The sequence below is a fragment of the Bubalus bubalis genome, chromosome 5 (genome assembly GCF_019923935.1).
Source record: "Bubalus bubalis isolate 160015118507 breed Murrah chromosome 5, NDDB_SH_1, whole genome shotgun sequence".
NCBI lineage: Eukaryota > Metazoa > Chordata > Mammalia > Artiodactyla > Bovidae > Bubalus > Bubalus bubalis.
The window spans coordinates 41,871,930-41,883,573 of record NC_059161.1 but is presented as its reverse complement, the minus strand read 5'-3'; the positions used below and the strand labels follow the sequence as shown (position 1 = coordinate 41,883,573).

The following is an 11,644-nucleotide window of genomic DNA, read 5'->3' as shown; positions in this document are numbered from 1 at the left end:
CCCTCCGCAGCCTGGCTCCAGGCTGAGGGGGCGGGTCCAGGCCGCGGAGATCGTCGAGGGAGTCGATTTTCCCCTCAGCTCTCCTCTTGGAGGCCGCCGCGGACGCGAGGCTTAGGCCTGGATGGCCCAGGTGATTTTGTCTGTTCAGGGAGGAAACACAGTCGCGGGTTCCCAGCCGAGGTCGGGCGTTCCGGGGAGGTGGAGGAAGGACTGAGAAGTCACCCAGCGCTGGGCCCTGAAGGCCTGCTCGAGACGGGTTGATGAGGCGTTAATGAGGCGGTGCTTTGTGCGGGGTCCATCCCCCGAGCTAATGCAGACGTGCCGAAAAACCGGGACGGCTCGAAGCCTAAGGACTGGCCTTTTCTGAAGGAAGGAGATCTGTGTGATCCCTTGTTTATAGCTTCAGAGTTAGACGTATAGATCTTCAGGGTTACTAATCCCGTCTCCCTATTTTAGACTTTAGGAATCTCTCGTACAAAGATATTTCCTTGAGGTTGCCCAGCTCGGTGGACAGATTTGAGTCTAGGTAGGACTCAGTGTTTTTTCCCCACTATGATGTAGAGTTCTAACCAAAAATGCCTGGGTCCAGACACCACGCAGGCACCGGAGCCTTATAGTGGGAAATCTACCTTGCACATCCATTCTCCTGTTCTCTTTACTCTGCCCACTTCCTCTCCCCCCGAGTTAGTGGTTTATTTAAGCCGGTAGTGCCTGGGCATAGTAATCCATAACGGTTCCAGTATTGTTTTTGTTCTGTCTTGTTTATTACCCATTCCTCCCAGATATGCCCCAGCTGGATTGTTCTTAATCTTTTTTTTCTATCATTTTTTTATACATGTCATTTTTACCAAATATTTTTAAGTTCTTTGTTGAATAGTGTTTTGATTTAGTGCATATTTAAGCCAAACAAACACTAAGTGAAAGATACCTTGGTTGTCATTGAGCACCAGGGGCTGGGCTCCCTGTGTCATATGTAGAAGTTTCCTATTAGCTATCTATTTTACACATGGTAGTATGTATATGTTAATGCAACTCTCTCAGATCATCCTACCCACTCCTTCCGCTCCGGGAAGAGTTGATTTTGTTTTTGTTTTTGTTTTTCCTTCATATGTGCACAAACCCTTTGAGTCTGCACTAGATTTTAGGATTCCAGCACTGAGACCCGGCTCCGGAGATGCAACTGAGTCACGTCCTGAGCCAATGTCAGTATCTGTGTGCACAGAGGTAGTTCTACCTGCTCTTGATTTCCCAGACTGCTCTTGATTTCAGTGATTGTATTTTTTGGCTCCAGAATTTCCATTAAAAATAGATTCTGATCCCCTGGAGAAATTCTTTTATGTTTTTGTCATTTGGGGGGAATTTTTTTAGGGGGGTGGCTGTACTGTGCAGCATGTGGGATCTTAGTTCTCCCACCATGGATTGAGCCCATACCCACCTGCATTACAAACATGGAGTCTTAACCCCTGGACCACCAGGGAAGTTCCATTTTTGAATACTTGAATCAAAGTCCTTGTCTGTTAATCTAATACGTGAATTACCTGTGGGCCGGTTTCTATTGTGTATTTTTTCTTGGATTTTGGTACTATGACTCTCATCTCTGCTGGGTAGGTAAAGATGCCAAGCAGAAAACTTCTGAAAAACAGTGGTTTTCTCATCCTTACTTCCTATACGAAGTATTACAGCTTTCTAATTCAGCAAAATTTTGAGGGGAAACCATCAGGGTCCCTCAGTTCTTCCTTCCTTCCTTCTTTCTGAAATCCTGGCTCTCCAAGATTTCAGTTTTGTCTCTTCAGTCCTGTGAGAACCCAGAATATAACTGCTTTATTTTCCTTTGCCCCCCACCTCCCAGTGATGACCCTTGACCCAGGCAAAGCCCAGGTGCTCAGCCTTCTACCTAGAATCAGTAAACACCTCCAGCTGGCCAAGGAAAAAGCTCTCCATTTTGCAGTTCCCCTTCTGGAATCTTGGCCCCTCCAGCCTCGATGCTCTAGCAGCTCTTGGATTGCTTTATAGAGATGCTGTTTGTATTTATCTGGCTTTTCCATTTATTCTTAGAGAATTGGTGTGTCTCAGTTTACTCCATCAGACCTGAAAGTGGTTTGGTTATATCCAAACCACTCTTACACTACTAGAAAGAGATAAGCTTACTTGCCATGACTACACAAGAAAATGGGAAGGAGGGGTTTCCAAAAGGAAGAATTTCTTATGCCGTCTCACATACAGGCGGATACTTAGAACTCATTACTCATTATAGACTCTGACTCGGGGAGGGGGGAGGGGGGGTGAAGGGGGTGAGCCAGAATGAGAAGATTCTGGTTTCTTTAGGCAATGAAGGCACATTCAGTCAGCATTGTTTAATCAGAAATACTTGGGTCAGCACCCCTTCTGCCACATGTTACAGAGTTAGTAGAAAGACAAAGTAGGGTCTCTTTTTACTTTACATTTTTCTCTCTCTATATATACATGTATAGGCTATATCTAAACCTTTTGTGCATAATATATACACATTTATCATTCCTATTTTCCTTTATTAGACTCTGAATGTTTTTATGTTTTTCATTTTTAATCTTTTTTTTCAGCAAAGAAAATATCACATACTCTGCTCACACTCATTTCAAAGCCTGTAACACAATCCATGAAGTTGGCCTCAGAGTCACAGTCACACTTCACTGACATCAGAAATCACAAGGGTCCTTTATCATAGTTCCTTGCTTTAGGTGCTATGTCACAAGTGGCATCTGAGCTGTTACTTAGAAGGAATAAAATTATGCCATCAGAATACCTCGCATAGATACATTTCAAACCGTCCTCAGAGGATGAAAAGTTAAAGTGAAAGAAATCTTTCTGTACCAATTTTTAAAAAAACATAGTCAAGTTTTCTCTAGGGATCAAGTTGGCCTCTCCTGTTTATTCTTTATGTAATTATAGATTTAAGGCAGTGCCAAAAAGAAAAATTCTCATGACCATGAAGAATCATTCAAAGCCCTCCTATTGGGAGGAGGGTTCAGGATGGGGAACACATGTATACCTGTGGCGGATTATGTAAAGTTTAAAAATAAAATAAAATCTAAAATCTTCAAAAAAAAAAAAAAAAGAAATGAATTGTCCAAGGAGACAAAAAAAAAAAAAAAAAACAAAGCCCTCCTATTAAATGAAAGGCACTGTATATACACATATACCAAAAACCTTGGCAATCTTGTGAATAGGGACCGCTTATTATTAATAAAATCATATTTCTAAATGCCTCAGAATAAAATATACAGAACTACAAAGGAAGGAAATTTATAATGTTATAAAATATTTTAAAAGCAAAATTTGTGATATGCAAAGATACATACTTCTTTATTAACTCAAATTTTAAAAAAAATCTAGTGTCAGGACTAACATCTACCATTGTTTTGAATTAGTAATGAGCATAAACAGTATTTCAGGATATCTGATTGTAATGTGATATGAAAATCTTAGTGATTTCTATTGGTGATACAGTCACTAGCACTACTGAGCGGTTTTAAGGGGCTCCATTTATAGTTGAAAGTGAAAGTGAAAGTCACTCAGTTGTGTCCAACTGTTTGCAACCCCATGGACTATACAGTCCATGAAATTCTCCAGGCCAGAATACTGGAGTGGGTAGCCTATCCCTTCTCCAGCGGATCTTCCTGACTCAGGAATTGAACCAGGGTCTCCTGCCTTGCAGGCAGATTCTTTACCAACTGAGCTATATAGTGAAGGAATTAATAATTTCTGTTAAGAGATGAAAGTGAAAGTGAAAGTGAAGTCGTGTCCGACTCTTTGCAACCCAGTGGACTGTAGCCCAACAGGCTCCTCCATCCATGGGATTCTCCAAGCAAGAATATTGGAGTGGGTTGCCATTTCCTTCAGGGGATCTTCCCGACCCAGGGATCAAACCCAGGTCTCCTGCATTGCAGGCAGACGCTTTAACCTCTGAGCCACCAGGGAAAATAAAGGTGTAATTTATTTCCCATCCAAATTCACAGACCCCTGAATTCTATCCATGGGTCATCAAGGGTCCCCCAGTTTGGAATTCATGCTTTAAGTATTTCATCGTCTCCTGCAGAGTGGATGGAACTGAGTACAGAAAAGTTTCTGAGCAAAGAATAAACAACTGTTTCTGCTCTTATACGCCCAGGCACAGAACGTTGCCCCTCCTGATTAGAATACTTCTTATTAACATGCTCATAGCTCTGCCTTGCCCAAAGTCCTTGCACCATTCCTGAGAATCCTGGAGTCTAGTACAATGAAAATATCCTTCCCTGAAAATACAGGCTGAGTTCTTATTGAGTATCAGCCCCTATGCCATATACATTATGCACCCAATTATCATGCAACCCTATGAGGCAAATGTTATTACTCCCAGTTTACACAGACTCATTTGTAACTCATTTTCATTCCGAAAAAGTATATTGAACATCTGTTGTCTCTGTTGCTAAACTAGGTGCGGTGGTTTAAATACAGACACAGTTGCTGTCTTCAGACTTTATAATATAGCAATAAAGACAAGCAGAAATAAGTTACATAATCACGTAACGTGATGTAAAAGGACACTTGTTTTGAAAAGAATAAACAAGTGGCTGAGAATGAAGGGGACCTATTTTAAAAGTTAGGGTTGTCAAGAGAGTCAGTTCAGTTCAGTTCAGTCGCTCAGCCGTGTCCGACTCTTTGCGACCCCATGAATCGCAGCACTCCAGGCCTCCCTGTCCATCACCAACTCCCGGAGTTCACCCAGACTCACGGCCATCGAATCAGTGATGCCATTCAGCCATCTCATCCTCTGTTGTCCCCTTCTCCTCCTGCTCCCAATCCCTCCCAGCATCAGAGTATTTTCTAATGAATCAACTCTTCGCATGAGGTGGTCAAAGTACTGGAGTTTCAGCTTTAGCATCATTCCTTCCAAAGAAATCTCAGGGCTGATCTCCTTCAGAATGGACTGGTTGGATCTCCTTGCAGTCCAAGGGACTCTCAAGAGTCTTCTCCAACACCACATTTCAAAAGCATCAATTCTTCGGCGCTCAGTCTTCTTCACAGTCCAACTCTCACATCCATACATGACCACAGGAAAAACCATAGCCTTGACTAGATGGACCTTTGTTGGCAGAGTGATGTCTCTGCTTTTCAATATGCTATCTAAGTTGGACATAACTTTCCTTCCAAGGAGTAAGTGTCTTTTAATTTCATGGCTGCAGTCACCATCTGCAAGAGAAACCAGTCATGCATAAAGCAAAAGAAGCGTATTCCAGGCTGAGAGAATAGCAGGAGCAAAGATTATTAGGCAGGAAAATTTGGCATTTTTAAATTGTGGTAGAAAATGCATGATATAAAATTCATCATCTTAACCATTTTATACTGTATAGTTCTGTAGTGTTAACTACATTTACTTTATTGTGCAACAGATCTCTAGAAATTTTTCATGTAAAACTCAAACTCTGCACCCATTGAACAACTCCCCAGTTTTCCCTCTCTCAAACCCCTGGCAGTGAAAACTCAACTTTGTTTCTATGCATTTTGACTACTTTAGATAACTCATATAAGTGTAATAATATGATGTCTTTTTGTGACTGGCTTATTTCACTTAACACAATATCCTGAAAGTTCATCCATGTTGTAGCACATATCAGAGTTCCTTTTTCTAAAAACACTAATACTTTTTTAAAAAGTATATATAATATACCACATTTTCTTTATCCGTTCATCCATCAGTGGATGTTTGGGTTTCTCTACCTCTTGGCTACTGTGAATAGTGCAGCTGTGAACATGCGTGTGCAAATATCATTTGGAGATCTTGCTCTCAGTTATTTTAGATATAAAACCAAAAGTGGGATAGCTGGATCATATGGTAATTCTATCTTTAATTTTTTTTTTTCTTTTTTGAGGAACCTCCATACTGTTTTCCATAGTGGCTGCACCAATTTACATTCCCACCAACAGTGCACAGGGTTCCAAATTCTCCACTTCCTCAGCAATACTTGTGAGGGCCCAGGCTGCCCAATCCCTGCTGAAGAGGTGCATATTGCACAGGTATGTGAGGTGAAGCTCAAGGTGGCCGGGGATCTGGAAGAGGGCAAGGGTGTGGAGAGACAGGTCAATGTGAGCAGCATTTTAGGGATCAAGGCATATACATAATCCAAAACCCTAATCTACCCAATTGGGATATTCCGTCAGAAGACAGATTTCCAGATGATTGCTGCTTTGGGAGGGAAGGACTGGGCGGACTGGTTAGAGTATCATTCAATCAAGAGACACCTGGGAGCTCTGGTTGCTAGAAAGGCCTGGAACCCGTCAGGCACCAAGTCCAAATGGGGGCTGACTCTCACCAGTTTAAGGCTGCCACCTCATAATGATCTTTAGGGCGTGGGCTTCTTCCACCCTGGAGACTGTGCAGGTGGTGGGGATGATACTATGCAGGGCCCTGTGGGGCTCCTGGGCAGAAGGCCTTATGTGTCCCCTGTTTTTTGGATTACAGAAAACAGTCTTCATTCAGCCTCCCAGACCTTCCCTGAGTTCCAATGGGCGGATTCAAGCAGTTGTTAATTAGGGAAGGGAGGGGATGAGAGACCACGGACAAACTGTCAAGAACATCCCTGGGGCAAGGTCCTCTTTCCACATCAAGGGATACACACAATGCTGCTACTGCTAAGTCACTTCAGTCGTGTTGGACTCTGTGTGACCCCATGGACAGCAGCCTACCAGGCTCCCCAGTCCCTGGGATTCTCCAGGCAAGAGTACTGGAGTGGGGTGCCATTGCCTTCTCCGGATATACACAATATCTTTGAGCTATACTGCAGATACTGAAAACCCCTCCAGGTGGGAGATTAACAATTAATGTTGCTATGCTGTCCACAAGCATGTAGACCCCAGGCCAGTTGGACCTGAAGGTTGATGATGCTCCTACTTAACTCACCACCAACCCATCAGAAGAATGTCTGTGAGCTGACCACGCCCTCTTTGAACAATTACTATAAAATTTCTCACCGTTTTCTCCAAGTTGGGACTCAGAGTTTTGAGGGCGGTAGTCTGCTGTGGCTCCCTTTGCTTGGCAGAGTAATAAAGCTATCCTTTTCTACTTCACTCATAACCCTGTCTCAGAGATTCAATTCGACACTGGCGTACAGAGAAGCTGAACTTTCAGCCTCTGGGACTGGCCAGATAGAGCACCACAGACCTGGAAGCCCTGGAAGAATCCACACAAGGACTAAAATGGAATGTTGTTCCAATTCTGAGCAAACCACACTCCTGTTCTCAGATGAGTCATTAATAGTCCTCCCTCTCTTTACTCAATTCCCTCTTTTACCCTGGCCCACCATAAATGTGGTGTCTTAACCCAAGTTGAGTTGAGAAGTTGATTTCTGAATTAGCTTCCCACCTCTCCATTCTCTGGCCACTGAATAAAGCTGTGCTGTTTCACTCTCACCATAGGTTTTGTTATTGGCTGTTCAAATCTGAATGGAAAGAGAACCTTTCAGGCAGGGTACTTTGAGCTAGAGGCCAGGTGGAGTTCCATACAACCAACTCAGTGACAGCCAGGAATCTGGAACAAGGCAGGTGTTAGGAGGTGCAGGTCAATGGAGTGGGCTCTTAAGGATATAAGTCATCTGCCTAATTCCAAACCCTAACCTACACAAATACGCATATTCCCTCTAAAGGTAGAGCTAGAGGAATCTGGTCTTAGCAGGGTGTGGCTGGGCAGGCTAGCCAGTGTATCCTCCAATAGGACACACTGTGAACTATGCTGGAGAAGCCCAGGACTCCATCAGGCAGCACGTCCAAATGAGGACTGAGTGTCACCAGTTTAAATCTGCCACATCAGAAGAGTTTTCAGGTAGTGGGCTCCCTTTACCCTTGAGATTATGCAGGTGGTTTGGAACTGGCCTGAGCTTTATGGGCCTGGAGGGCTCTGGCTGCCTGAGGCCAGGTGAAAGGGTTTGTACTGGGCACGATCATTCAGCAAGATCAGCGTGGCCAGGAACCCGAAACAGAGCAAGTGTTAGGAGTGGCCAGGATATTAATCCTCTTATCAGACATATGACTTGCAAGTCCCCTGTCCCCCCAATAGGTTGCCTTTTCACTCTTGTTTCCTTCGATGCACAAAAGTCTGATGTAGTCCATTTTGTATATATTTGCTTTTGTTGCCTGTGTTTTGGTGTCATATCCAAGAAGTCATTGCCAAATCCAATGTCATGAAATTTTCCTCCTATGTCTTCCTCCAGGAGCTTTGTAGTTTTAGGTCTTAACTCAGAATGGATTAAAGATGCAAATGTCATTTTTGTATATGGTGAGAATAGGGTCTGATTTCATTCTTTTGCATGTGCATATCCAGTTTTCCCAATACCAAGGAGTTTGGTATTTTTGTAGATGATGGAGCAGGCCAGTGTGTCTGCGTGAGTGAGTGAAATTCACTCAGTCAAGTCTGACTCTTTGCGACCCCATGGACTCTAGCCTGCCAGGCTCTTCTGTCCGTAGAATTCTCCAGGCAAGAATACTGGAGTGGGTTGCCGTTCCTTCAGAGCTTGGTAAACAGAGTGGTAGAAGAGGAGACTGGAGATGTAGGCAGGGTCTGGGGCATGAAAGAACTTTATAGAACATTCAAAGAGTTTAGATTTCACTCTCAATGCATTGTGAATCTACTGGAGAGTAACATGAACAGATTTATACTTTTAAATGATCATTGTTTTCCTCAAAAAGTTAAACATAGAGTTACCATATGACCCAGAAATTCTACTCCTAGATATATATCCAAGATAATTGAAAACATACATCCATACAAAAACTTGTACAGAATACACAAAATGTGTCAACAACCCAAATATTCATCTATGGATAAGTAGAAATACCACATTTTGTTTATCCATACAATGAAATATCATTCAACCAATAAATGGAATGAAGTACTGTTACATGCTACAACATGGATGAACCTTGAAAACATTACACTAAGTGAAAGAAGCCAGTCACAAAAGACCACACACTATATGATTTCTTTTTAATGAAATATCAAGAATAGGAAATCTATAGAAAGATTAGATTAATGATTGCAAGGTAGTGGAAATATTTTGGAATTAGATGGTGATGGCCGCATAGTATTGTGAGTATACTAAAACAAAAGTATACATTTTTAAATGGTGAATTTTATTATGTGAAATATATCTCACTGGGAAAATTGCTACATATTTTTAAAAAATCACTGTGGCTGCTGTGTGGTAAATGGATTGAGGTCGGACAAGGGCAAAGGAGGCAAAGGGGGCCATTAGGGGAAGGATCAGAAGGCTTGAGGTTTGACTGAATTTACATACTGAGAGACTGCTAGATCTTTCTGATTCTAAATCCAGTGTTCTTAACCTCTGTACTACAGAGTTCCCTATAACATGACAGGGGTTAAATTTAGCCAAGAGTCCCCTTTCTGCCATCTCTCTTCAAAAATGCCCACACCATATTTCCTAAGAACATTACTCTATTGAGTTTTCAAAACTAGAACAGCTGCTTGGATGAAATTTCCACATACTGGGGAAAAATTTTTCCTTCTTAGTATCAGAACAATGAGCATAAAGGTATACTGCTCAAAGATGAGATGGATTAAAGACAGTAAAAAGTTTTGGCACCATTGTTTGAGATGATGTTTAGGGGCAGACCTTCCTTGCATTCTCATGGTAAAAGTATTTTAGTTTTAGAAAAAGATTACATATAACTTCTTTGTTGCACTAGAGGAAATTTTGTTCTCCTGGTTTTTTGGAAGTTCTCTGGATCTGAATGTTTTTTAAAATGACTTTAGGTGGAGTGCTTAAGAAATCTTTATTTATTAGATGTTGTTTTAAAATCCTTTTCTTTGGTGGTAGAAAAGTATTTTATTATGGGCTGAGAACAGAGAGCATCCAATAAAATGGGATACCTGAGTTGCTCATGGTAGGTGTGCTGAGTGCTAGTTTGATACAAAAATAACTTATTTTCCAAGGTTTTTTTCTTTTCCTGCAAAATAACTGAAATTTAGGAATAAAATTATGGAGAAAACATTAAAAAAGTTTTATTGGAATATAGTTGATTTACAATGTTGTGTTAGTTTCAGGTGTACAGCATAGTGACTCTATACATACACATATATTCATTATTTTACCATATAGGTTATTACAGAACACTGAGTCAAGTTCCTTGTACAATATAGTAAGTCCTTGTTGGTTCTCTATTTTATATATATTAGTACTCACTTGTTAGTCACAGACATGTTCGACTCTTTGCAACCCCATGGACTATAGCCCACCAGCCTCTACTGTCCATGGAATTCTCCAGGCAAGAACACTGGAGTGGGTAGCTACTGCCTTCTCCGATATATATTAGTGTGTGTATGTTAATCCCAAACTCTTAATTTATCCACCCTCCCCTCCCCACCACCCAGACACAAACTTTCCATTTGGTTACCACAGGTTTGTTTTCGAAATCTGTGAGTCTGTATGGAGAAAACATTTTAATGGTTTAACCTTGTAATCTTTCCCAGCATCCAGATTGCAAAATACAAAGGCAGGATCCAAAAAGAGGGCTTTATGAGCCTTCTCATGTAGGGCTCCAATGCACAGATGTCTTTGGCATCATTCCCTCATCTTTCCTGGCTTTCTGTTTTCAGTATGTTATAGCCTGCTGGTCCTGAAGGTAAACAACTTGCCATGTACACTATGCCCTTTGCTTTCCCCCCATAAAAGTGGACACAAATACTTTGTAGTCCATGCATATCAGAAAATTAGAACACAATGGATGTCTGCAGTGACAGAGCAGGAAACTGCCAAACAAATACAATCCTGGGAATCAAGTATTGTACCCAGAGGCAGGCATGGCTGAATTCACTCAGTCACATATAACTTTTTCATTTATTTTTAAACAATTGGAGTTTTGCCTTAGTTATGTGTGTATGTGTGTGTCCATCCCATGAATTCAAAGTAATAGATGAGAAAATTCTTGGTAAATTTTAAGTGATATACAACCTAAAAAAATACTGTTATGATCATCCCACTCTTAGGAATCCAATGTCAGCTAAAGAATGACTTTTCAGGTCAACAATACCTTCAAAAATGGTTGATGCCAGCTAGTAAAATGGTACCACATTATCCTAAGATATCATGTGTGCCTTTAATTGTTCAAAGACACAGGAAACCATTTATTTCTTTACTTCTCAAATGTGGAAAACAAACCCATTCGCGAAGGAGATTTCCAGTGTAAAATAGTTTTCAGCATTATATGAGACACTCCCTGTACACCAAGGAGAAATGCCCTTTAAACAGTTTTATATCCCACTCATGAAGCCTTTTCATGTTTGGACCGGTAACTACAATTGGATACCACTGACAGAATTTGAGAAGGGTATGAGCCCTGGGATAGGCATGCAGGATGGGGAGACTGGCTTTTAGCTTTGGCTCTGGGTTTTACTAGTGTGCTGCTGCTGCTAAGTCGCTTCAGTCATGTCCGACTCTGTGCGACCCCATAGACGGCAGCCCACCAGGCTGCCCTGTCCCTGGGATTCTCCAGGCAAGAACACTGGAGTGGGTTGTCATTTCCTTCTCCAATGCATGAAAGTGAAAGGTGAAAGTGAAGTCACTCAGTCGTGCCCGACTCTTAGCGACCCCATGGATTGCAGCCCACCAGGCTCCTC

General features: G+C 41.8%; 1 long non-coding RNA gene across 1 annotated transcript; it reads left to right on the top strand.

Moving 5' to 3' along the window:
* Positions 1-7,425, top strand: LOC123465797. The gene is made up of 3 exons (XR_006641093.1): positions 1-130; positions 5,889-6,033; positions 6,479-7,425. It is a non-coding gene; the product is annotated as an uncharacterized LOC123465797 (long non-coding RNA).
* The last annotated feature ends 4,219 nt before the right edge of the window (positions 7,426-11,644 follow it).